This window comes from Heteronotia binoei, chromosome 6 (assembly GCF_032191835.1).
Source record: "Heteronotia binoei isolate CCM8104 ecotype False Entrance Well chromosome 6, APGP_CSIRO_Hbin_v1, whole genome shotgun sequence".
In the NCBI taxonomy this organism is placed as follows: domain Eukaryota; kingdom Metazoa; phylum Chordata; class Lepidosauria; order Squamata; family Gekkonidae; genus Heteronotia; species Heteronotia binoei.
In genome coordinates this window covers 38,000,406-38,027,478 of record NC_083228.1, presented here as the reverse complement: position 1 = coordinate 38,027,478, position 27,073 = coordinate 38,000,406, and the positions used below count along the sequence as shown (strand labels likewise).

Below are 27,073 nucleotides of genomic sequence, written 5' to 3'. Positions count from 1 at the left end.
AGGGTACATCCTGCAGCTTTGAAACCAGCACCATTCCCGGGCCTCCCTGGGAAACTCACATTCCAGCCCCAGTAATGGGCTAGAGAGGCTGGTTGTTCACAGCTCTTTAAGATAAAAGCCCCAGCCTAGGGACAGTCTTCTCTATTCCAGCAGCACCTGAGGCAGATGTTCTGTGTCAGCTGGAACATTTGTCTAGACAAAAGGTTTTAACAAAACCTTCTGTTATTACCAGCCAGTTGTGTGCCTGAACTGGCTATAAGGAGTGAAGGAGGAAGGGAAGGAGGAAGGGATGCCAGTTCCTCCAGTGCTGGATTAAACTCTGTGGAGGCCCCTAGACAATCCAAATCTTGGGGGCTCCCTTGTAAAGTATCTCCTAATATCACCTGCAGGCACCTTCTCAAAAGCCCCCTTGACAAGGCTGCAGGGGGGAGGCAGAGAGAGGCAAACCAGCCAGGGCCCCTAAAGGTGTGGGGGCCCACAGGCCAGTGCCTACTTGGCCTGTTTGTTAATCCAGCCCTGAGTTCCTCTGAAGAAAATGCATGCTTTGGAGAGTGGAATCTGTAGTATTGTATCCCACTGAGTTCTCTGTCTTCCCCAGGTTCCATCCCCAAATCTCTAAGAGTTTTCCAATCTGGACCTGGCAACTCTGCCTTCCTATCTCCTGCCAATGGCCAGGAGATATGGCAACCCTAGATGATGGGGGAGGGAGAAATGGGGGGGGGGCTGAGAAATGGAAGCAGCAAAGGGAGGGAACGAGAGAAGAGTGGAAAGGGAAATGCAGGCAGTGAAGTCAGTGAGTGGACCAGGCAATTTGGGAGGCAGGGATGTCATCTGGCAATGCCAGACTGGCATGGAGGCAGAATAGAAAGCAAAGATGGCAAGCCTGCAAGAAGAAGAATATAGAACAGGGGTGCCGAACTTGCTTAATGTAAGAGCAGCATAGAATAAACATCAGACGTTTGAGAGCTGCAAGACGTGAATGTCAGATGTTTTTAGAGCCACAAGGAAGGAAGGCGAAGAGATGGGAGGAGAGAGGGAAAGATGGAATGAAAGCAACTTTAACTTTAAATGCATTCTCCAAGCCACCACCTGTCTTGGCTTGGAGAATGCATTTAAAGAGAGAAATGCCTTCTCCAAGCTGATTGGCGCAGTGGTGTGAGCTTCAAGAGCCACACAAAACGTATAAAAGAGCCACATATGGCTCCCGAGCTGCAGTTTGGCCACCTCTGATATAGAACATTACCAAGGGAAATACCATGCCATGACCAATATTCTTTCCAAGCTACAGAATCACAGATGAAAACAGATACTGAACATCTTATCAAGCAGTTTCTCTGTTATGACAAAACCACAAGGCCAAGCCATCGGGACCTGATAAGATTTCTCCTAGTTTAGCAACATAATTGGCACTGATACACATAGACTTTGTTCTTACAGTCTATCATGAACACCATGATTATCTTAGATAACTGCCATGGTTCCTTTTTTATCAACCTCTTTATTAATGGTTGCACACAACTCTTCATGCTGATAAAACCAGGTGGGTAGCTTTCATGGTCTGAACCAGCAGAACAAAGTTTTAGTCCTGTGGCACCTTTAAAACTAACACAGTTTTTTTCCCCGTGGTATAAGCTTTGGTGTGCATGTGCGCAGATATCTCAGGGCTTTTTTTTGTAGCAGGAGCTCCTTTGCATATTAGGCTACACCCCCTTGATGTAACCAGTTCTCCAAGAGCTTACAGGGTTATTCTTACAGGGACTACAGTAAACTCTTGGGAGGACTGGCTGCATCAGGGGTGTGTGGCTTAATATGCAAAGGAGTTCCTGCTACAAAAAAACCCTGTCTGAAATGATATCAGGTATCTGGAGAAGTGTGAGTGTACACGAAAGCTTATACCATGAATAAAACTTCATTGGTCTTAAATGTGCTATGGGACTCAAATTTGATTAATTGTGGTGACGAAGAAGAAGAAGAGTTTCAGAGCAGTCACAATCTCCTTTACCTCCCCACCCCCTACAACCGACACCCTGTGAGGTGGGTGGGGCTGAGAGGGCTCTCACAGAAGCTGCCCTTTCAAGGACAATTCCTGCGAGAACTATGGCTGACCCAAGGCCATTCCAGCAGGTGCAAGTGGAGGAGTGGGGAATCAAACCCGATTCTCCCAGATAAGAGTCCATGCACTTAACCACTACACCAGACTGGCTCTAGTAGAAGATAGATGGGATGCCTTATCTTTTTTTTCAAGAGATAAGAAAAAACGAGAAGGCTTGACAGTTGACAACAACATCCCCTGAGCCGAAGGGAGGGGGGATTAAAAAGATAACCCCTTTCCTCTTTCAGGCAACCAGGAAATGCCAGATGATTAGGTTGTACTTTAAAAAGTAGGACATTTTCTTTTAAAAAGTAACTATAGAATTATCTTTGTGGCCAGATAATATTGAATATTGCCATACTACAAAACAAGGAGATTTTGAATAAATGTATTTCTTTGTTGTTGTTGTTATGGATGTGAACAATCACACAAGGAAGCCCCTGTATTTAAGAGGTACACAATGGTAGAAAAGCTAACGTTTATGGGTTCAGCTTTACTATGTAGAAATACAAATTATAAAAATTAAGCCACTGAGAGAGAGTGAGAGAGAGAGTTCACATCACTTAAATGTCAGTACGTGATAAGGAGGAATAATGTAAATAAAAATACTTTATGCCATTACAAAGACTACAAGACCTGGTTACCAAGAAATATTTTGGACAATTGACTCCAGAACAGAGCAGGTCTCATAGCTCTTAGGATCAATGTCCTAAGCCTAGATTTAGTTCCATGTGCATTCTGAGTTTCAAAACCACCTGTCTTAAAGGACATTCTCACACAGTTCTTTTTCTCTTATGTTCACAATATCAGCATTTCCAGTCATTAAAAAATTGTAGAGCTTTAGTAGGAAACACAATACGGAAACAAGACCATCTTCATGGACTGTTCAGTCTTAAAATTTAGATTAAACATATTTTATGTCTCCTAGAATTTCCCACACTCTACCCTCTTTTTAGTTACATATAAGGAGGTGAGGAAAGCACTGCCTTTAGAATTTTTTAGGAGGCATGATAAGGTGAATTTAGTTGCAAGGGCTTTTAATAGGCTTTAAGATGCAGGCATTTTCTTGGACAAGGGACAATAAATAGGGTTTTATTGGATTTTGTATGTTTTGAGTCCTCGGCATTTAAGCCACCTTGAACCACAAGAAAACAGGGTATAAATATGTTAATAAACAAATGAATGACCTGACTAAAGAGGTGGTAAGAACAGTACAGAAATTCTTGCTTTAGGGGAAAAAAAGAAATACCAGTTAGGTAATCACTAGACTTCAAGTAGCTAGGACTGTGAAGAAATTCATTTCCGCCCCCCCTGGAAGGTTTGAAATGAGCAAAACCTCCACTTTGTGTTTTAAAAGGTTCCCCGCCCTCTCTCTGGGGAGAGAACAGGCAGGGGAAGAAATAGTGCAATTGCTTTCCAGACATACCTCAGCCCACCTTCGTACAAATGCTAATAGACCTAGCAAGAGAGATAATTGATGGGCCATGCTCACCCAACTTTCTCCAAGCAGGGAACAGAAATTTGGAGGCATAGAATACTAGAGAGACTTCAGGAAGGAGATTCCTGGAGGTGTCCCAAAAAAGCCTCTTTGACCTGGTGTGACCTGTTCAGTGAGTAGAGAAAAAGATATGATAAAAACTTGCATTGAGGAGGAGGTCTCTTTCCCTTGGATACTGAGTCCAAAGAAAGCACACAGACGTCTCCACTGGCAAAGCAGCTATTGACTATGTGATTGCCTAATGAGCTCAAGCAAACTTCAAGGTAACTGAAATGCTGTAGAGATCCAGAACTCCTAAGCTAAAGAGCCTGTCCTATATTTTAACATCTTTTTATATGTATAGGGCATGTATATAGAGAGGGACAGAGGATATGTGTTTTGCCCATTTCTTTTGAAATCCCTTGCTCAGTCTGGTGCTGTGCTAATAATAAGCTTGGGAACAGTTTCTTTTTAATAAACACTTTATAATTTTGGATGCGAGGACCACATAGACCTCCATGGCTCCACCATCACTGTCTTGGACACACTATTTTAAAAGGAGCACCAAGGAGAGGCAGGCAGTTGGCAAGTGGCTATTCCTCCAGGGGCATTCAATGCAGTAAATGGTCCCTGTGGTGACCAGGCACTAGGCAGCAGGAGACCGAGAGGCAAGGCGTCATTACTAGGAAGGGAAACTGGGAGTCCTGACCCTCCCAGTGGGCAATTCCATACAAAGGTCAGTTGATGGTGGAAGAAAAGCCTCTCCAGATGTTGAGAAAAACCTTAGGAAGGCCAGAAGGTGGGAGCAATAGGGCCTACAGGTCTGAGCAGGGTGGTTCCACCACACAGAGCATTAAGTGGAATTGAAGCCTGTTGCAGACTCACTGAATTAAGTGGCACGTTCTTTGGGGCCATTCCTCTTCTTCTCATTTTTGTTTTGCTGTCAAGTTGCAGCCAACTCATGGCAACCTTGGAGGGTTTTTGGTGCAAGAGAATGACAGAGGCGACTTGCCATTGCCTGCCTCTGTGTCACAATCCCTGGGCTTCCTTGGTGGTTTCCCTTCCAAGTACTAACCAGGACTGATCCTGCTTAGCTTTTGAGATCTAACAAGAGCAAGCTAGTCTGAGCTATCCAGGTCAGGGGCTTTCTTTTATCCAAAGGAGCAAATGCAACAAGACTCTAATCCTGTTTGATGCTTTGGGAGAGCTGCCCCTCTCAGAATATTGCACACTATTCTTAGAAGAGATGTTAATGCAGTTGGTACAAGACTATATTCCAGTTAAACACGATATCAAATAAAAGCGGGTTTTAACGTACAAGCCCTGTCAAGTTACTTCAACACATATCTGGGTGCAGGGCTTTTTTTAAAAGAAAAGGCTCAGCAGGAACTCATTTGCATATGAGGCCACACCCCCTGACACCACCATTGTTTTGCGCAGGGCTTTTTTCTACAAAAAAAGCCCAGCAAGAATTCATTTGCACATTAGGCCACACCCTCTGGCATCAAGCCAGCTGGAACTGTATTTCTGTGCACTCTTGCTCAGAAAAAGTCCTGTCTGGATCGTAGTATTGTACACTGGAAAGAAGTAAATCTGTTCACTGGAACACTGAAATACACTGGGGTTGATAGAGACTCTTACTTTTGATCATCACTGGCTGTTTCAGGGGGAAAAAATCTGCCAAGTGCATTTTTCTCTTGCCCTTCCTCCAAGGACCTGAGAGCAGTGTATGTGGTTCTCCCTTCCCCATTTATCGCTGCAACAATCTTATGCGGTAGGCTAATCTATGAGAATGCAACTGGCCCTAGAGCTCTCCAATCCTAGTCTGTCACTCTAACCAGTATTCCACACTGGCATGCATAAAAATGATGCACTGAAAACAATGGATGTCACCACCTGAGACATAGCTCATAAACAGTGATAGCTCATAAAAATAAAGCCTTATAAAGAAGAATAGAAGTGCAGGTAAAAACAGGAACTACTTCCTGTGTCAGAGTTTATTATAGATAATGATTAGTGAATAATTACCCCCTTTTGTAGCTGCTTACTACAAAGTGCTCATTTTTGTGGTGTTATTCATATTAATAGGCTTGCATGGTTTCTGTGCTGCCATTATGCTTAGTCAACAGCCACAAGGCTTTCCCATGTTTTCCCTGGCATTGGGTTGTTGTCAGGTCTCTCTCAAGAAATATCTGGGGACTTTGGGGGTTGAGCCAAAAGCATGATTGTGACAAGCACAATTGAAAAGCAAAGGGAGTTTTGCCATCACATTTAAAGGGTCCAATCTTTTTGAAACTGGGGGTGGTGGTGGTTGAGGAAAGGCATCAGATGATATGTTGAAAATCACCTCAAAAAACAGCCTCCTAGAGCCTCAGATATTCTCCATTATACCCTAGCACTTGTAGACTATAAAGTAGCTGTATCTCTTTCTTTGTGAAAGTCTACAAAAAAGTTTACAGTCTACAAGTGCTACCTGGCAACCCATCAGAGAAGAAAACTTGGCATCCAGATTTGTGCTGGATGTGTAAATCGTGGAGTGATGACTGCAGGACATGCTAATTGCAAGTGCATGAGACTGTAACTTTATGAATTTTGGTAAGGGTTCATGTTCTAAATGCAATGATATGAATGATGTATGTAATATATGAGAAGCATAATATGCTCTTTTGATGTGTCCTATGAATATAATAGAATTTGGTTTGTAAAGGATTTAAGTGGTCTTTAAGACTTTTTCACCAGCAATTTGTGTTGTTCAGTCCATCTGTGGTGGTTTCCTGTGTGTATGTACATTTCCCAACAGGGGGTTGGCAACCATACCCTGGCAGCAGCCATTGCCCTTTGTACCACTGAGGAGTTTTCAGTTTGTTAAAAATCAGCAGTTGTATATCACTGTGGTATTATAATGTTACAATCATTTGTATATCAGGTTCTCTGAATCCCAAGCTTTCATTTTTTAGCCGTTGTCAATATATAAGCAGAAAGGCAAATCTCTACAAGGAAAGAGGCTGAGGCTATTTTTTTTTTTTAGAATGAAAGCTTGGAATGCAGAGGACATGGTACACAGATTGCATAATGTAACGCTATGATGGCATTTGATTGCAGATTGGAGGGAACCTCTTCTGTAGTGCAGAAGGGTGAAATAGCAGGAGACTGGGACATGGAAAATAACACCAGGATGGAGACGAGCAGGAATATCTGGACTCAAGATACTAAGAATAATGCAATATTTTGTTGGCCTTTCTTCTCCCCTCCCACCTTGGCAATTGAGACCAGCTGTTCTCTGCTATTCTCCAGATGATTTAAGATTGCTACTCTAGGTTGAGAAATTTCTGGAAATCTGGCACTGGAAGCTGAGGAGGGTGGAGTTAGAGGGTAGGAGGCACAGTGGGGCTGGGTCCAGATGGCCAGTTAGAGCTGACACAAGGATAGCCCCCAGACAGATTAAAAATTGAAGTTCAGACATGCACATCTGTCAATCATCCCACTTCCATACTCACCCCATCCCTAGCAACTCTAAAAGGTGTGCAACTCTAAACCCTGTGCAGACTCTGGGGTGACGTTGCATCACAATGTTTTCATGGCAGACTTTTTACGGGGTGGTTTACCATTGCCTTCCCCAGTCATCTACACCAGGGATCCCCAACCCCAGACTGTGGACCGGTACCGGTCCATGGTCTGTTAGCAACTGGGCCATGAGTTGTATAATCATTTCATTACATATTACAATGTAGTAGTAATAATAAGAAAATGACAACATTGGATTTATATCCTGCCCTCCACTCCGAATTTTAGAGTCTCACAATCTCCTTTACCTTCCTCTCTCACAACAGAAACCCTGTGAGGTAAGTGAGGCTGAGAGAGCTCTCACAGAAGCTGCCCTTTCAAGGACTATGAGAGCTATGGTTGACACAAGGCCATTCCAGCAGCTGCAAGTGGAGGAGTGGGAAATCAAACCCGGTTCTCCCAGATAAGAGTCTGCACACTTAACCACCACACCAAACTAATAGAAATAAAGTGCACAATTGTATCATCCTGAAACCATGCCCCACCCACCCCAGTCCATAGAAAAATTGTCTTCCACAAAATCAGTCCCTGGTGTCAAAAAGATTGGGGACCACAGATCTACACTTTACTCCCAGCAAGCTTACTCATTTTACCAACCTCGGAAGGATGGGAGGCTGTGTCAACCTTGAGTTGGCTACCTGAATGCAACTTCCGACAGGATCAAACTCAGGTCATGAGCAGAGCTTGGACGGCAGTACTGCAGCTTACCACTCCTGCGCCTGGCATCTCTAGAGTGGCATAAAAAGGTACCACTTCCTAAGTGGTAGTGGGTCTCCCAAGCTCTTCCCTGTTGCCTTTCCTGGCCATCTGACCAGCCAGGGAGTACCTGGGAAGCATCTCTTAAGTGCTTTAGTGGTCTGACCTTCCTCCAGAGCATGCCCAGCCTGTCCCTCTCCTGACAGCAGGGCATGCGCTGTGTGACCGCCCTGTGATTGCTTTCCACTGTGCCAAGTTTCCTCCGAGCCAGAATGCTGCCGCCTCAAGCTGCAGGTCTGGACCCAGCCATAGAGTACACTCTTCAAAGCAGCCATTTTCTCTGAGGGAATTGTACTCTGCTGTTAGGAGAACAGTTATAATTCTGGGAGATCTGCAGGCCCCACCTGGAGGTTGACAACAACAGGCTTGCCATGATGGTTCGGGATTCCCCAGTGTGACATAGACAGATGCTGTATCAAGGAATTAATGCTCCCAAGTACTATGGGACCCAGTTTGGACCCAATTTGGCTTAGGAGCTTCAGCCTCCATCCTAGTTCTCCTGAGCTAAAATGGCCACAGGGGATCTTATTTCCCCATTACCATTTTGCTTTGAGAAAGTGGTGTAGCTTGGGGAAGACTGAAGGTCTCCCCCCCCCCCCCCTTGCATCATACTCCTGAGCTGAATAGGGACCTGGCATGCTTAAGAACAACATTTGTCTATAAATTGGATTGGGGAAGCCCAACCCAACTCATAACAGTCTAGTTTGGCCCTCAATGTCAGCAGGGAGTGGTAGGATTACGTATAATCTTATTAAACTCATTTGGGGAATGGCATCTGTGAGAGAATCTTCTCCCTTTATCCTGTTCTAGAATATTAATCGAGACCTGACTGTAGTTAATCCAAGGTATAATTATACTCAAAAGGTACTGATGCATTAACATTTTTGCTGACACAGTTCTAGACTTGCATTATGTAATGTAATGTAATGTAATGTAATGTAAAATTTTATTTATATCCCGCCCTCCCCGCCGAAGCAGGCTCAGGGCGGCTAACAGCATTTCAGGTAAACAATAGTAATAAAAACATTAAATTCACATTAAAATTCACATTAAAATCAGTCAATAATCAATAATTAATTAAAACATTCCTAAGTCAACATTGGCGGTAAACGTTACTAATCTGGCGGTAAACATTAATTCAGTTATTGGTGAACGCCTGTTTGAAGAGGGCGGTCTTGCAGGCCCTGCGGAACTGGTCTAAGTTCCGCAGGGCCCGCACCTCCTCTGGGAGTTGGTTCCAGAGTTGTGGGGCCGCAACAGAAAAGGCCCGGGTGCGGGTGCTTTGAAGTTTAACTTCTTTTGGCCCAGGGATATTCAGTCTGCTTTTCCCCACTGACCTCAGTGCTCTCTGGGGCTCATATGGGGAGAGACGGTCCCTCAGGTAGGTCGGTCCTTGGCCATATAGGGCTTTAAAGGTTATTAGCAATGTTGCCTAAAATGCTGCTAATTCCACCAACAAGGATAACTAAAACTGCATTTACCTGTCTGCTCTGAGGCTTTCTCCTTCTTCTTGGAAATGTTCATAGCATCTGGGAACACCCTCACCTTTAGTTAACCAGGAAGCACATTTGTTAGTCCATCTTGGCTTCCCTCCCCATTCTCCACACCTGGGAAAAAAGGAGTCCTTTGGTTTCATTCAAGCCTCAAACTCTTAGATTAAAGCAGAATTACCACATTATGTTCTCATGCTCTACTCTTGCTCCATCAACATTTTACAAAGTCCTTGTGTTTGCCATAACTGAGGAATAACACAAGGACTTTGTATCATACATGCAATGGGAGCTTTGTACCTCCTAGATGCAGACTGGCTTTCTTCCTGTTTGTACCCACAACATGCATGGAGAAACAGCTTCAGCCTTCCCTCATGCTGTTTTGGCATCCACAAACCACCCCACGGAACTGGTATTGGCACAATTGTAAAAATCATGTTATTTATCAGACACATGTAAGTTTTGCAGTGGAGCTGATAGTGGCTCCAGGGGGTAGGTTGTATGGGAGAGGGGACAGCATGGTGGGGATCCAAAGCCACTTCTGCCTGTGTGCTGCATTGCAGACACAAGCAGAAAAGTGCCAGAGTGTATCTGGGAAGCGCAAAACTTCCATCACACGTCTGATACAAAGTTCTATACAAGGAAATTGTAATGAGTTGATGAAGCCTGAGCATGATGCTTTGCCACATTCATTCTTTTTTTTCTCTTGGTTTCCCTCCTGAGTTCTGCTACAGAATTCTCTCTGACCCTGGCACATGTTCTGTACTCCAGCTCTCTACCGCTCCTCCCCTGGGACCTTTTAGGGAATCCCTACCTGAGGATTTAGATCTTGTTCTGGAATCTGCCTCGGTAGAGCCCTGCTTTGTCCTCAAGGGCTGATTACAGACCAGCAGTTTGAGGCGACCCAGAGACACCTCAGAAATTGACTCATCCCATCCTCCAGTGTCCTCAGAACAGCTCAGAAAGCGACCACGTTTGAAGTGGTAGCAAATTCCCGAGCCACACTCCAGTCGCTTCTTCGGCATCTGGACATGGAAGTGCGCAAGCAAGGCAGCTTGGTGGTGTGAACCTGCCAAGCTGCCCCAAGCCACTTCTGGCTTAAAAAAAAAGATATTGCTGTCAAGTGCATAGGCACATTAGCACACATGCACTTGACCAAACAATGAATGGGGAAAAAGAAGTCCAAAGCAAGCTACAGGGAATGATGCACTATAGCTGTCTGATCGCGCCAAGTCGTCCCACGGACAGGATGGGAACAACTTGCAGGGTAGCATTTGGATGCTTTGGGGTGTTGCTTTTTGAGCCTCCCGTCTGCCCCCAACTGGCCATCTGTTATCAGCCTTGGTGTACCTCTTTGATCTCCTGCTTCCCCTCTCTTCTTGAGCAGAGCTATCCACTCTGACTCAGAAAACTCCTGAAGATTTTGGAGTGGGGTTTAGAGAGAGTGGAGTCTGGGGAAGAGAGGGAACTCATCAAAGACGTGATGCCATAGAGTCCACCCTCCAAAGCTGCCCATTTTCTCCTGTAATCTGCAAATCAGCTGTAATTCAGGCCCTGCTTGGAGGGTGGCAAAGGGATACATATTGAGGGATACATTCTTGAGGGATACATACTGAGCAATGTGCATGGGTGTATGGAATAGCTGTATCTTAACAAGGGCATTCTAGTGTCGAGTGGTTTTCCTTCGTTATCTTACTGTGGCTGCCTGAATGTATTGATTATTCCCCTTAATAAAGTCAATTTGGAGATCTTCCACTCTCAGTCTACCTCTCTGACAAGGCCCTGGCGTTTTACTTCTCAGCCATCCTTGCAGATTTGGGGTGGGGTGGGGTGGGAGGAGAGATATCTGGTTCAGAACTGGACTCCAGCTCTCTTTGCTGTTATTTCTTGAGAAGAAAAATGGTGTCACACCACAATATAAGCAGTGGGCTCAGTATTAGCCCACTGCTTGTGAAACATTTGTATGTTTCCTAATTCAGTGGCTGTCTGAAAATGAGAAACCAAGATAGAGAATTTAGTTGCTGGTTATCTCTATCATAGCATGTGATGCCAAATTAAGCAAGCCTGTGCTCCCGGGCTCATCTTATCAGTGTCATGCTGTGAAAACTGAGCATTTAATTATCTAGTAAGTTAAGGAATGCTGTATATGCACTGCCTCCCCAGAGACCTGCTTGAGGTGGCTAGTCCTGCTATTGTTTTCATCTGCAGTTTCTGGTTACCTATTACTTTGCATGGCCAGAACCTAGTCGCATGGACACAGGCCTAGATTCTGTGCCCAGTTTAAAGGGACGTGCTCAATCTGGGCAAAGACCGACACAAGTGGAGATCAGCAGAGATTTTTGACAACATGACAAGAATCCTTACACAAATTTGGCAGAAGTGCTGAAAAGTTTGGTATGCTGAACTCAGAGGACTTTATTAAGGGGAATAATTAATACAGTCAGGCAGCTTCTTACGTGCTAGGAAGGAGGTGAGATTGTGGAGCAAGAGGAGATTATCCAATTGTGGTTACTGTAAACTGAGTGTGGCATCTAGGTGAAGTGGACCCCAAAAGTAACGGTTTCAATAATCTATAATCAACACATATACAGCAGGAACGCAAGCTTGATAAGGCAAAACACAAAAGGCTTTTGTTAGCAATAGACAAGCAGAGCTTCAGTAGAAGGCAAAAGAGGAACTAAGCTAAGGCCAGATATACTGTGATTGCTGAAATGAGTGCTTACATAACCTACATAGCTGACCACAGACTGCAGGTGTTTACAACAAAGGAAACAGAAGTCATACTGAGCACAAGCCGAATCATAACACAAATGAGAAGTCCTTAAACCACACTGACTCCTAATTGAAGTACATAGGAGAAAACCAGTTAAAACCAGATAAAATCAGATACCCAACCATAAGGTGACCCCAAGTAACACCGAGCGACACCAGAGGAGAATAGTGGCTTCAGTTCCTCTAACTAAATATGGGCAAAGCATATAGGAAGTCACATCCAAATATGGCATTAAAGGTACAATTATGCAGTTCAATGAAAGTACAATCATACAGTATGATGTCATGGTGTACATACTGTCAACTGCAATGGAAAAGGGAAGTAAACCGTTGTGTATTGTGTGGCAGTATCCATACTATGTATTAATACTTCTCTGTGCTATAAAAGGCTGTGAGTTGCTGTACTCGATGCTCAGTCTCTCTCGAGAGCCTGAGACCCTACACGTGTTTGTAATAAACCTGAAGCTGTTTTCCTGACAACGCCTCGCTGCCTCTGTTATTGATCCAACTGAAATTGGTAACGTATAGCTCTCCCGCTAGGAGCTTTTTGTGGATACAATTGGCCAGAGTGCAAAGGACCATTTTCTTTGGAGGGTGGAGTCTTGCTACATAGACCTTTTGGGGATACTACAGCTTTTCTAGTTAAATCATGCACAAATATGTGTGTGTGTGTGTGTGGCGGGGGGAACGACCAGGTAGAAGATAGACTGAGGAGCCACTAGAATGGCTTTGGTTTTCAGAATTTCCATGATAGGGTTGCCAGTCACCAGGTGGGGCCTGGAGATCTCTTGCTTTTACAGCTTATCTCCAGCTGGCAGAAATCAGCTCCCCTGGAGAAAATGGATGCTTTGAAGGGTGGGCTCTGTGGCCTTGTACCATGCTGAGGCCCCTCCCTCCCCCAAACCCCACTCCCACCTGAATCCACCCCCAAAGTCTCCAGGTATTTTCCAACACAGACCTGGCAACCCTATTCCATGATCACTTACAGTTGTCACAAAGAAAGGTGTTGCAACTGACTTTTTAACCCACACATTCTAAAGAGACTAGAGAGATTTCCCTATCAAGCAGGTCAATCTGCTCAGACCCAGTGCAAATAAAAAACAGCCATGTTCAGAGAGAGAGCCAACCATAAGCTGAGATGTCACCTAACTTCAACAACATTACCTGCCAACAAGGCAGTAAAACTGGATACAGTTGTGAGTATCTAGGATTCTTCGGGAAAGGAGTGGGGCAAGCCATGGCCCCCTTTGGCCTCAGCCACCAGGAAGGGATGCTATGCCTTTACCTCTCAGGTCCTTGTTCACTTTGCAATTAGGAGACCCCACCCACAGCTCTTCATCAGAGTCCTCATTCCTCTGCCTTTCCCCACCAGCCTTGCCCACTTCCTGTCTTTTTTGACTTGATCAATAGCAGGTTTTTAGTCCTCAGCAAATCCGTCCTCATGAGCACACCACAGCTTACAAAATGTCCTCTCTGCATCTCCTGTAAGCCTCCTGCAAGTAGGAGCTGACTGTTTGCCTCTGCACCTCCACCTACTCTTGACTTTCTCTTCTCTACCGCCCTGGAAGCTTTGGAAAGGTAGAAGTGAACCTTCACTACTAAAGAAAATTACATCCTCTCTTGCCCTGCCCAGACCAGAGTGTCCTATGTATCTCCTGGTCGCTTCCCTACTGCCACTTTCCCCTGCATTGCTGTGTCTGCACTCTTTGTATACTTTCACTTGTTGTGGTTTTGGTTCTTTGGCTTGAAACCCTTCTGCCAAAAGATAAAGACAAAGCTGCTTTCCAGAAATCAACACCAGCTTTACTGAAAATATATTACACCATCTAAACCTAAGCGTACAAATTAGGAAGTAAGATTCTATGGGGGTGCTAGGGATGCCAGCCTCCAGGTGGAACCTTGGGATCCCCCAGAATTACATCTCATCTCCAGAGATCAGTGCCCCTGGAGAAAATGGATGCTTTGGAGGGTGGTCCCTGTTCTTCCCAGGCTCCATCCCCAAATCTCCAAGAGTTTCCTATCCTGGATCTGACAACCCTGCTTCCCCCACAATGAATGTTCCCTCTCCCCCCGAGCAGAGCAGTTCGCATCCTGAGCAGAATATAACTGATGTAATCTTAAAATGGGCAATGGGCAAATTGCTACTGAGTAGGGCTTCCTGTGTTAATGAGCAGCCACTCACATGTGCAGCTTAGAGAAAATATTCCCCCTCATACCTCACTGGTGACTGGTAGGGACCTAGAAACTATAGCAGGTGCAGATGCAGCAGCCTTTATTCATATATATTTCAGTGGAAAGAAATAAAGCAGTGCCTAAGACACAGTCCATGAATGACTTCAAAACGCACCCCACACAGATGTACTCTGTTAGTACCAGATTATACGGAAACCCAGATGGCCATTGCAATTGTAAACAGTTGCATCTTCCACTGTCTACAGAAGTCATTGGGCTCTGTTTTGCATTGCACTGTATGTGATTTTCCCATTTTTTAAAAAGAAGTAAGACCGCTTTACTGCTACCTTGAAGGCTGTTTACATGGTGAGGGAGGGGGGAACGCTACATTACTGCAGGATCAGTCTGGCTGAGGGCATGACTTGGGGTACAGTCCTACAATGAGATCAGTTTGCTATAATTGCCCTCACAGTTGGCAAACCTGATAAAGGCCAGTTAAACTGGTTGACAAAGCCTTCTTCTGGTAATACCCCCCGCCCCCCGAGGAATCTGTATTTGTTATAACAGGTGAAAAGAAGCCCAGCAACTATAGACCTCGAGGGCAAGGAGTATCAATTCAGCATGCCAGTGTTTCTTTCAGGAAGAAGAAGGCACCTGTAACATCTCAACACATTAGCAAAAAAACCTGCATCACAAGCAGTCTCGATGAAGCTCTAACGTATTCCCAGATTTCACAAAGGGACAGTATATACACAAAGCAGTTTCATATAAACTGGCCTACTCCAGAACTGACACTGACCAGCAGGCGGGACCCATGTGTCAAATCCGGCACCTTAGTTGCAAGTCAGGAGTCCCAATTAATGGGGCACTAACAGAAAAGCACAGGCCTCAGTTAGGAAGAAGATATTTGGGGTCCCTTTGAGCTTCTCAGTGTCTCAAGAAAAATATTGACATGGCATCATTACCTTAGCAACTAAGGTCTGTTTATGATGCCTTAGAAATGTGCCTCTACACCTGTTAATTCAATATTTCATATTTCTAAAATGTAGGGTTGCCAGTCTCCCAGTGGGGCCTGGAAATCTCCTGCTTTTACAACCAATCTCCAGCAGGCAGAGATCAACTCCCCTGGAGAAAATGGCTGCTTGGAAGGGTAGACTCTAAGGCCTTAGACCCTGCTGAGGCACCTCCCCTCCCCAAACCTCACCCTCTCCATATCCACCCCCAAAGTCTCCAGTTATTTTCCAACACAGACCTGGCAACACTTCTAAAATGTAATTTTAATTGCAGCAGCATTCCTTGAAAAGAAGCCTTTACTGGGAATTTCAAAAGGGAATGCACCTTGATTATCTCTTTTTGTTTGAACTTGTATTACTTTCCAGGATTGGAAAACGGCTTTTCTTTTAAGAACATAAGAACATAAGAGAAGCCATGTTAGATCAGGCCAATGGCCCATCCAGTCCAACATTCTGTGTCACACAGCGGCCAAATATATATATATATATATATATATATATATATACACACACACACTGTGGCTAATAGCCACTGATGGACCTCTGCTCCATATTTTTATCTAACCCCTTCTTGAAGGTGGCTATGCTTGCGGACGCCACCACCTCCTGTGGCAGTGAATTCCACATGTTAATCACCCTTTGGGTGAAAAAGTACTTCCTTTTATCCGTTTTAACCTGTCTGCTCAGCAATTTCATCGAATGCCCACGAGTTCTTGTATTGTGAGAAAGGGAGAAAAGTACTTCTTTCTCTACTTTCTCCATCCCATGCATTATCTTGTAAACTTCTATCATGTCACCCCTCAGTCGACGTTTCTCCAAGCTAAAGAGCCCTAAGCGTTTCAACCTTTCTTCATAGGGAAGGTGTTCCAGCCCTTTAATCATTTTAGTTGCCCTTTTCTGAACTTTCTCCAATGCTATAATATCCTTTTTGAGGTGCGGCGACCAGAACTGCACACAGTACTCCAAATGAGACCGCACCATCGATTTATACAGAGGCATTATGATACTGGCTGATTTGTTTTCAATTCCCTTCCTAATAATTCCCAGCATGGCGTTGGCCTTTTTTATTGCAAACGCACACTGTCTTGACATTTTCAGTGAATTATCTACCATGACCCCAAGATCTCTCTCTTGGTCTGTCTCTGCCAGTTCACACTCCATCAACTTGTATTTGTAGCTGGGATTCTTGGCCCCAATGTGCATTACTTTGCACTTGGCCACATTGAACCGCATCTGCCACGTTGACGTCCACTCACCCAGCCTCAACAGATCCCTTTGGAGTTCCTCACAATCCTCTCTGGTTCTCACCACCCTGAACAATTTAGTGTCATCCGCAAATTTGGCCACTTCACTGCTCACTCCCAACTCTAAATCATTTATGAACAAGTTAAAGAGCATGGGACCCAGTACCGAGCCCTGCGGCACCCCACTGCTTACCGTCCTCCACTGCGAAGACTGCCCATTTATACTCACTCTCTGCTTCCTATTACTCAGCCAGTTTTTGATCCACAAGAGGACCTGTCCTTTTACTCCATGACTCTCAAGCTTTCTAAGGAGCCTTTGATGAGGAACTTTATCAAAAGCTTTCTGGAAGTCAAGGTAAACAACATCTATCGGGTCTCCTTTGTCCACATGTTTGTTCACCCCCTCAAAGAAATGTAACAGGTTAGTGAGGCAAGATCTTCCCTTGCAGAACCCATGCTGAGTCTTCCTCAATAACCCGTGTTCATCAATGTGCCTACTCATTCTGTCCTTGATAATGGTTTCTACCAACTTTCCCGGTATTGAAGTCAGACTGACTGGCCTGTAATTTCCCGGATCTCCTCTGGAACCCTTTTTAAAGATGGGGGTGACATTTGCTACCTTCCAGTCCTCAGGAACGGAGGCAGATTTCAATGAAAGATTACAGATTTTTGTTAGAAGATCCACAAGTTCAACTTTGAGTTCTTTCAGAACTCTCGGATGTATGCCATCCGGACCCGGTGACTTATTAGTTTTTAATTTGTCTATCAGTTGTAGGACCTCCTCTTTTGTCACCTCAATCTGACTCAGGTCTTTCAACACCCCTTCCAATATTAGTGGTTCTGGGGCGGGCAAACACTTCTCATCTTCCACGGTGAAGACGGAGGCAAAAAATGCATTCAGCTTCTCAGCCATTTCCCCATCCTCCTTCAGTAATCCTTTTACCCCATGGTCATCCAAGGGCCCCACTGCTTCCCTGGCTGGTTTCCTACTTCTAATATATTTGAAGAAATTTTTATTGTTGGTCTTTATGTTTTTTGCAATATGCTCCTCATAGTCCCTTTTTGCCTGCCTGATCACAGTCTTGCATTTGATTTGCCACTGCCTGTGTTCCCTTTTATTAATCTCACTTGGACTGGTTTTCCACCGCTTAAAGGAGTCCTTCTTACCTTTTACAGCTTCCATTACTTTGTTTGTTAACCATGCTGGCCTCTTCTTATACCTGTTTGTGCCTTTCCTAACTTGTGGTATGTATTTTATCTGAGCTTCTAGGATTATAGTTTTAAATAGTCTCCAAGCTTCCCCAAGGGTTTTGACCGTATTTACCTTTCCTTTCAGTTTCCTTTTGAAGCCCTGGGTCAGTGATTCACTCCTAATGTTCAGCCAGTGTTCTTTCCCTACCCCTGTCACATAAAACAAATCTTTTAAAATTGATCAAATAAACATGGCCAATACTGCATTCTAGGGAGGAAACAAACACTCAAGATTTTCCTATGGCATTGGGATAGATGTTATCTTTAAGGCTGCCATGAAAATGTTGTGAAAGCAATGTCACCCCAGAGTCGGAAACGACTGGTGCTTGCACAGGGAACTACTTTTACCTTTTTTATCTTTTCCGCACACGTCCTTTTCATGGAACCATCTGCTCTAAAGCTTCCCGGGGTTGCTCTAAAGATCCGTAAGGGAAATCATGCATCACATTTCACTTCAGCAATACAGTCGCAATCCCTGCGCAGGTAATTTCAGCTTACTAATGTAAAACTTAGGTTTTAAACTACAGTTAGCCGTTCCCTTTCGCCACTTTACTTCCCTGTAAGAACATTACGATCTCTAAGCCACACACTAATTTAAAAATTTTGATATTTGGATTCAAAATACTTACATGTAGGGGTGTCCCTGCAGGACAGTGCTGACTGCACGTTGCCGTTCACCTTCTCATCATAAACATGTTGCTTGCTACTATAAGTAGCTATTAGATGGACTCTGACCCACCCTGCAAATTATGTAGAATAGCCTTCTCAATGACTCATGTGCTTCCCAAATGACAAAGGCCTGACTGAGGCGATTGTCCACAATACCACCAGGCTGCAGATTCTGGCTCATGTGAGGGAATGCTCTTTTGTATGAAGAATTCTCTCCACAAAGTGCTTCCTCCCCCAGCCCCCTCCGGAAGATGGTTTGATTAGATTTTATGACTGACATCTAGTTTTTCCTGGTCCCTCCCTTCCCTCTACTGTTCCTCCCTAGAATCCCTATTTGCAGTTCCCACTGCTCAGATGAGCTGACTAGTTTCCTCAAAAGCAAAAGAAAATCTGGTTTTGAGGAACTAACTTTATTTATTTAATCCTTTAGCTCTTGTGGAACATTCACTCATGTGATTTTCCATCCGCAGCCTGAAGTAGTCAGGGCTTTTTTTGAGCAGGAGCCTGGTGCCGGTTTGAGAGATTGAGTTTTCCCACAAAGAATTGTTGTGAGCACAGGTTCCATTAAAGTCCGGTGGCCAGAAGAAGAGGGATTCTCTGTTGAAGCATACAAATATCTGGAATGTATTTTGCAAACCTACCAAGTTGCTTTGAATAGTTCTGCATACTTGGGATTTTTTCACTATACTTCAGTGTTATGTATTGACTTTAGAGGGTACCGCATGGTGAGCCCTACAGAAGGCGACCCCTGGGTCCCCGGATGTAGCTCACCATTCACCCCGCCCACCAAGCCTGTGGCGGGAAGTTTGGATGGACCAGGATTGGCCTGGTCAAACCAGGGGGCAGTTCCGGGCAATGTATATAAACGGGGCCCGGCCCGCGTGCCCCCTCTCTTGTAATGTGCTCACAATAAAGAATGTTGCCTTCAAACTGTCTCGGTTCTCAGTACATTACATTCAGTGTAATTTACATTGCTTTGCTATGTGGAGCTGGTTCCCAGTGTGAAACTGAGCCTTGTCATCATTAGAGTTGTCAGTGGAAATTTATGGCATGTTACATGAAGTTCAACATGCTGCTTTAATGACCGTTTTCATGTAATGAGTTTGATGGAAATTGTATGTGTGACTATAAATGAAACGTTGTATGTACTTGAGTTCATTGCACAGATATCCAAGGGTGTTTTGATAGCCTCCAGGTGATGGCTGGATATCTCCTGCTATTACAATTGATCTCCAGGCAACAGAGATTTGGTTGCCCTGGAGAAAATGACCACTTTGGAAGGTGGACCCTGCAGAATTATACATCATCGAAATCCCTCCCCTCCCTCCCCAGACTCCACTCCCATAATCTCCAGGTATTTTCCAACCCCGAGCTAAAGCCCTATGGGGCTAGCAACCCTATAAGAACAAGCATGGAACTGCATCAAAGCCTTTCTAGCCTTTCTGGAATGAAGCACAGTGGTTTCTGGTTATGTCCTAAGGTAGAAAGTATTTGTTTCTGGTGGGTAAATCTGGGGGGGAAAGGGCTAGCAGTTTCTATTAAGCCTAGGAGCAAGCCCTGGAGAAATACAGTATCTACAGTGTGCAACTTTATGCAAATCTGAACAGGCTACCTTGATAACAGTGGATGTAGGAAAACAAGGCAGAGGGCTCTCCTTTTCTTGGAAAGTATCCTTTTCATAGAAAGTAGCTTTCCCTTCCCTCACAGATGTGCTGCAACTGTAGCTACCATGCACAAACCATATCTCACATGATCAAGCTCCCATGATAGAAATTATTTGCTGATATATCAGCTTCCCAAATACATATGCATTACCTTTAATAAGCAGAACCAAAGTGAAGGTCATATTTGAAATAAGCAGAGATAAACCAGTTGTATAAGTGTGCCAACAATCTGGAATGCTGATCAGTACAATAACAATAGGCTGTATGCACAATGCTTAGCTGGCTGACTTACGCAATATTTTTAATTTTTCCCCCTGATTGATAAAAGGAGTAATCCCCTAGATGTTGACCAGGATCCTAAATGCTGCATGTATGCATACCAGGTGGGGTTGTTAGCATCCAGGTGAGGCCTGGAGATCTCCCACTTTTACAACTGATCTCCAACTGGCAGAGATCAACTCCCCTGGAGAAAATGGCTGCTTTGAAGGGGAGATTCTGTGGCATGGTACCATGCTGAGGCCCCTCCTCTCCCCAAACCCCGCCCTCTCCTGGATCCACCCCCAAGGTCTCCAGGTTTTTTTCCATTCTCCTGGCAACCCTAACGCCAGGAGCTTTTCAGCCTTCCTTTTCCAGTGGTGGCTATGTTGAGTGTGCTCTAGAATAGCACTCCATACAGGGGCAGCCTGTCCACTAGGCAGCCCTAGGCAGCTACCTGGGGTGTGGCCCCGGGGAGGGTGTTGGTTAGGGTTAGGTGCCTGCCCTCACCTCTGTGGTGAGGGAAATAACCGAACACAGCCAAGGCACAGCAGGGCGCCTGCACCGAGCATGCTACCAAGCTACTGTTGCTCCGCCTCATGCATCAGATGCTGGAGGCGGAGCTACGGCAGCCTGGGCGGCATGCACTCTAAGACGCAGCTGTTGTGCTATGCAGCCGCTGTACTCGCCCTTGCCAGGGGCGGGGTGCCTTACCTAGGGAGCTGGCCGTGCATTGGTGCTCTAGAGCCACCGCTGACTCCATGGTGCCTTAGGACCTGCCACCAGACAAGGAAACTGACCAACCCGTGTATGTGCCCAGAAGCCTCACTCTATTTTAGTCATCATGCACTTTCACTTTTACATATTGTTTGACAAAGTCTCCCTTCAAAGGATCATAAGAAAACTTAACAATGAAGGGAACAGATTAAGGCTGCCAACTAATTCTTGGGGATTTGGGGGCAGAGCTTGGGAAGGGACCTCAGTTGGGTATAATGGCATAAAGTTCGCCCTCCAAAGCATCCATTTTCTCCAACTGAACTGATTTCTGTAGCATGAAGATGAGGTGCAATTACAAAGGATGTCCAGGCCCCACTTTGAGCCTGGCAACTCTAGGAGACATACTTACAGCTCAGCAGCTTCAGGAAACAAAGAGTTCAAAGACATGACTTTGCCTCAATTACTTGGCCAGCTTTGGGTTTGGAAATTCCTGGAGATTTGGATGTGGATCCTAGGGAGAGCAGGGTTTGGGGAGTAGGAATGCCAGCCTCCAGGTGGGACCTGGGGATCCCCTGGAATTACAGCTCCTCTGCAGACTTACAGAGATCAGTGACCCTGGAGAAAATAGATACTTTGGAGGGTAGACTGTAGGGCATTCCACCCCCCTGAGGTCCCTGTCCTCCCCAGATTCCACCTCCAAATGTCCAGGAGCTTCCCAATCTGGAACTGGCAACCTTACTGGGGAGGGAAGACAACTCAGTGAGATGTCATTTCTTTCTTTCTTTCTTTCTTTCTTTCTTTCTTTCTTTCTTTCTTTCTTTCTTTCTTTCTTTCTTTCTTTCTTTCTTTCTTTCTTTCTTTCTTTCTTTCTTTCTTTCTTTCTCTCTCTCTTTCTCTCTTTCTCTCTTTCTCTCTTTCTCTCTTTCTCTCTTTCTCTCTCTCTCTCTCTCTCTCTCTCTCTCTCTCTCCCTCCCTCCCTCCCTCCCTCCCTCCCTCCCTCCGTCCATCTATCTATCTATCTATCTATCTATCTATCTATCTATCTATCTATCTATCTATCTATCTATCTATCTATCTATCTATCTATCTATCTATCTATCTGTCTGTCTGTCTGTCTGTCTGTCTGTCTGTCTGTCTGTCTGTCTGTCTGTCTATCTATCTATCTATCTATCTATCTATCTATCTATCTATCTATCTATCTATCTATCACATGATTATGCTACCTTTCCACCTGATCAGGGTCCCCAAGTGAACTTACTAAATCATTAAAACATTTGAACAATTAAAAACACATTTAAAATGATAAAACACTAAAACATTTGAACAACATTTGAAGCAGCCTGTCACTAATAACACCGGTCGAGATGCAGGACAGGAACCTGGAAGTGACCGACAGGCTGCTTCAGCGTGCCGCTGCGCCGGCCCCCTGGGCCCCACAATGATGGGACCGATGCCACAGGGACGGGCTCGAAACACTCTATAACCCCTCAAAAGAACAGCAGTCTAGCTCGCTTCCCCCGAGCCCTGCCGCCATAAGCCTCAAGGGGGCTCATTTTGCGGCATCTCCCGGCGGGAGGGTGGCACCCGCACGGGACACATATCAAATGAAAGAGGGGGCGCAGGGCTATCAGAAACAGCCGGCGGAGGGAGTCGGGAGACCACCCCACTGGGGGATCCACACCCCGAAAGTGATGAAGGTGGCGCAGATAGAGCCAACAGGACAAAATAAATAGGCTGCATTATGCAGCACAGTTGAGAAAGTGCCTTATCCCATATACTGATGAAGTAAATACAGGATCTGAGAACAAAATTGCACTAGAAGACACAAACACAAAGCTCCCTTACACTGAATCAGTGCTTGGGTCTACCAAAGTCAGTATTGTCTACTCCAGTCACAAACACAAAGCTCCCTTACACTGAATCAGTGCTTGGGTCCACCAAAGTCAGTATTGTCACATAAGAGAAGCCCTGTTGGATCAGGCCAGTGGCCCATCCAGTCCAACACTCTGCGTCACATAACAACATAAGAGAAGCCCTGTTGGATCAGGCAAGTGGCCCATCCAGTCCAACACTCTGCGTCACATAAGAACATAAGAGAAGCCCTGTTGGATCAGGCCAGTGGCCCATCCAGTCCAACACTCTGCGTCACATAAGAACATAAGAGAAGCCCTGTTGGATCAGGCCAGTGGCCCATCCAGTCCAACACTCTGCGTCACATAAGAACATAAGAGAAGCCCTGTTGGATCAGGCCAGTGGCCCATCCAGTCCAACACTCTGCGTCACATAAGAACATAAGAGAAGCCCTGTTGGATCAGGCCAGTGGCCCATCCAGTCCAACACTCTGGGTCACATAAGAACATAAGAGAAGCCCTGTTGGATCAGGCCAGTGGCCCATCCAGTCCAACACTCTGCGTCACATAAGAACATAAGAGAAGCCCTGTTGGATCAGGCCAGTGGCCCATCCAGTCCAACACTCTGCGTCACATAAGAACATAAGAGAAGCCCTGTTGGATCAGGCCAGTGGCCCATCCAGTCCAACACTCTGGGTCACATAAGAACATAAGAGAAGCCCTGTTGGATCAGGCCAGTGGCCCATCCAGTCCAACACTCTGCGTCACATAAGAACATAAGAGAAGCCCTGTTGGATCAGGCCAGTGGCCCATCCAGTCCAACACTCTGGGTCACATAAGAACATAAGAGAAGCCCTGTTGGATCAGGCCAGTGGCCCATCCAGTCCAACACTCTGGGTCACATAAGAACATAAGAGAAGCCCTGTTGGATCAGGCCAGTGGCCCATCCAGTCCAACACTCTGGGTCACATAAGAACATAAGAGAAGCCCTGTTGGATCAGGCCAGTGGCCCCTCCAGTCCAACACTCTGCGTCACATAAGAACATAAGGAGGGAGGGAGGGAGGGAGGGAAGGAAGGAAGGGAGAAAGGAAGGAAGGAAGGAAGGAAGGAAGGAAGGAAGGAAGGAAGGAAGGAAGGAAGGAAGGAAGGAAGGAAGGAAGGAAGGAAGGGAGGGAGGGAGGGAGGGAGGGAGGAAGGAAGGAAGGAAGGAGGGAAGGAAGGAAGAAAGGAAGGAAGGAGGGAAGGAAGGAAGGAAGAAAGAAAGGAGGGAAGGAAGAAAGGAAGAAAGGAGGGAGGGAAGGAAGGAAGGAAGGAAGGAAGAAAGGAGGGAGTGAAGGAAGGAAGGCCACCCCCTCCCGCCAGCCCCCCCCCCGGCCCCCTTACCTGCGGCTAGTCCGGCGGCGGCGGCGGAGAGGCCTTTCCGACGCCCCCCCCCCGGCGGAGGAGAACGGGGGGGGGGAATGCTAGAGGCCCGGGAGGGCGTCGGAAAGGCCCGCGGTGGTCGCTGGAGGGCCTCCAGCGACCACCGCGGGCCTTTCCGACGCCCCCCCCGGGCGGAGGAGAAGGGGGGGAATGCTAGAGGCCCGGGAGGGCATCGGAAAGGCCCGCGGGGGTCGCTGGAGGGCCTCCAGCGACCCCCGCGGGCCTTTCCGACGCCCTCCCGGGCGGGGAAGGATGGGGGGTGGGGGTTGTGAGGCCGGGGAAGCCTCGGGAAGGCCCGCGGGGGTCGCTGGAGGGCCTCCAGCGACCCCCGCGGGCATTCCGATGCCCTCCCGGGCGGGGAAGGACGGGGGGTGGGCGTTCCAAGGCCCGGGAAGCCTCGGAAAGGCCCGCGGGGGTCGCTGGAGGGCCTCCAGCGACCCCCGCGGGCCTTTCCGACGCCCTTCCGGGCGGGGAAGGACGGGGGGTGGGCGTTCCAAGGCCCGGGAAGCCTCGGGAAGGCCCGCGGGGGTCACTGGAGGGCCTCCAGCGACCCCCGCGGGCCTTTCCGATGCCCTCCCGGGCGGGGAAGGACGGGGGGTGGGCGTTCCAAGGCCCGGGAAGCCTCGGAAAGGCCCGCGGGGGTCGCTGGAGGGCCTCCAGCGACCCCGCGGGCCTTTCCGATGCCCTCCCGGGCGGGGAAGGACGGGGGGTGGGCGTTCCAAGGCCCGGGAAGGCTCGGGAAGGCCCGCAGGGGTCGCTGGAGGGCCTCCAGCGACCCCCGCGGGCCTTTCCGATGCCCTCCCGGGCGGGGAAGGACGGGGGGTGGGCATTCCAAGGCCTGGGAAGCCTCGGAAAGGCCCGCGGGGGTCGCTGGAGGGCCTCCAGCGACCCCCGCGGGCCTTTCCGATGCCCTCCCGGGCGGGGAAGGACGGGGGGTGGGCGTTCCAAGGCCCGGGAGGGCATCGGAAAGGCCCGCGGGGGTCGCTGGAGGGCCTCCAGCAACCCCCGCGGGCCTTTCCGATGCCCTCCCGGGCGGGGAAGGACGGGGGGTGGGCGTTCCAAGGCCCGGGAAGCCTCGGGAAGGCCCGCGGGGGTCGCTGGAGGGCCTCCAGCGACCCCCGCGGGCCTTTCCGACGCCCTCCCGGGCCTCCGCCGCCACCGCTGGGCCCCGTGCGCGGGCGGGGAAAGCGGCGAGGGAGGGAGGGAGCGTCCCTGTGCGTGCGCAGAGCGATCTGCGCACGCGCAGGGTCGCTCCCTCCCTCACTCGCCGCCTTCCCCGCCCGGGCGCGCGGCCCCCGGCTCTCTGGCTGGCTAAACCGGGACCTCTTAATGGTCCCGGTATACCCAGCCCGGGAGCCGGGAATTGGGGGCCAGAACCGGGAAAGTCCCGGGAGACCGGGACGGTCTGGCCACCCTATTTGGGAGATCTCCAGGCCCCACCTGAAGGTTGGCAACCCTAGCCCTCAATGTGTTCTGTTTCCATATTGAAGACTCCAGTGTATGAACAGGTTACAGGCAGGCATCCTCCATCCTCAAAGGCTGGAGGATATTCCAGGAAGTTAATATGGCGCTGTATGACATCTGGTTGGTCTGAAGGACAGGGCTGGCCTGGCAACTAGGAGTTTAAGTAGGGAAAATCGGAGTGGTATTTGCAAATTCATTAGTTTTACTTAAAGAAAATGCATCTAACAGAATGTTACACTTTAGACTTCCTTGATGTGTTACATAACTCTTGTGTCAGAACCAAGAGCCAAGTTCAAGTACTCAGGGTTCCTCAGTTAATTTTATTCTAACTCAAGTTCCTACCTAGAAAACCAGAGACCCCAGTCTGGAACATCTGAATAACTACTCTCACCCATGACACAATTAAACCTAAAACTACTGGCTTTTCTTCCTCTTTATTTAATCTATATTGGTTTCAAATTATTTTGTATTCTGTTATGTAATTTTATTTTGTAGTTCTGTTATTCTATGTCTTGTTTTATGTTGAGTTTAAGACTATCAGTCAAGGAAGTTAATAAATAAAATGAAAAGATTAAACCTTAAAGGAAACGGATAAGTTGTTTATGGCTGAACACAAGTTCAAAGGTGCTTTCCCCCCTAGAGACTTAACATGCTATTACAATTATGTGTTTCTGAAACTTACGGTCGCTGATTGGATGGCTCTCCAGGTCCTGTGCAATTTCGTCCACAATTCCCTGCTGCTTGAGAGATCTGCAATAGGCTGGGTCTTGACGGCGACTGCACCACAGATAAATTCTTGGAGCTTGCGCAGTCTCCACAGGTCACTGTTTATAATGATGCAATTTCCAGAGCACCAGCCTCTTCCCCACAGGGGCGATCTCTGCAAAGAGCTGGGCAAGAAGTGCCCACCTAGCTCAGGATTTCAGTGCCTCATCTCCAAGGAGGCAGCTTGTACTCCTTCCAGCCACCACAGCCTTTCCTAAAAAATGATCTACCAGCTCTTCCTTGGAAACACCCCATGCTCAAGATATTGTATGCAGCAGCCCTGGGGTGGCAGAAACACGCCCACAACATGCTTCGCTCTGCTCCTGGTCAGGGCGAGAATATCCTTCAGTCTGCGTCTTCTTTATTTACTTTCAGAAGCTAAGATGTAATAGTAAATGTAAACAATACTTTTGTTGTTATCATCACCTACATCTG

General features: G+C 46.9%; 1 protein-coding gene across 1 annotated transcript in view; it reads left to right on the top strand.

The window, feature by feature from the left end:
- Window positions 1-11,614: 11,614 nt before the first annotated feature.
- The window catches only part of LIPA (lipase A, lysosomal acid type), a 118,499-nt gene continuing 103,040 nt past the window's right edge, over window positions 11,615-27,073 (top strand). The window contains exon 1 of the mRNA XM_060241295.1: window positions 11,615-11,624. The gene's annotated coding sequence lies outside the window, so the exon portion shown is untranslated. The remainder of the gene's footprint in view (window positions 11,625-27,073) is intronic.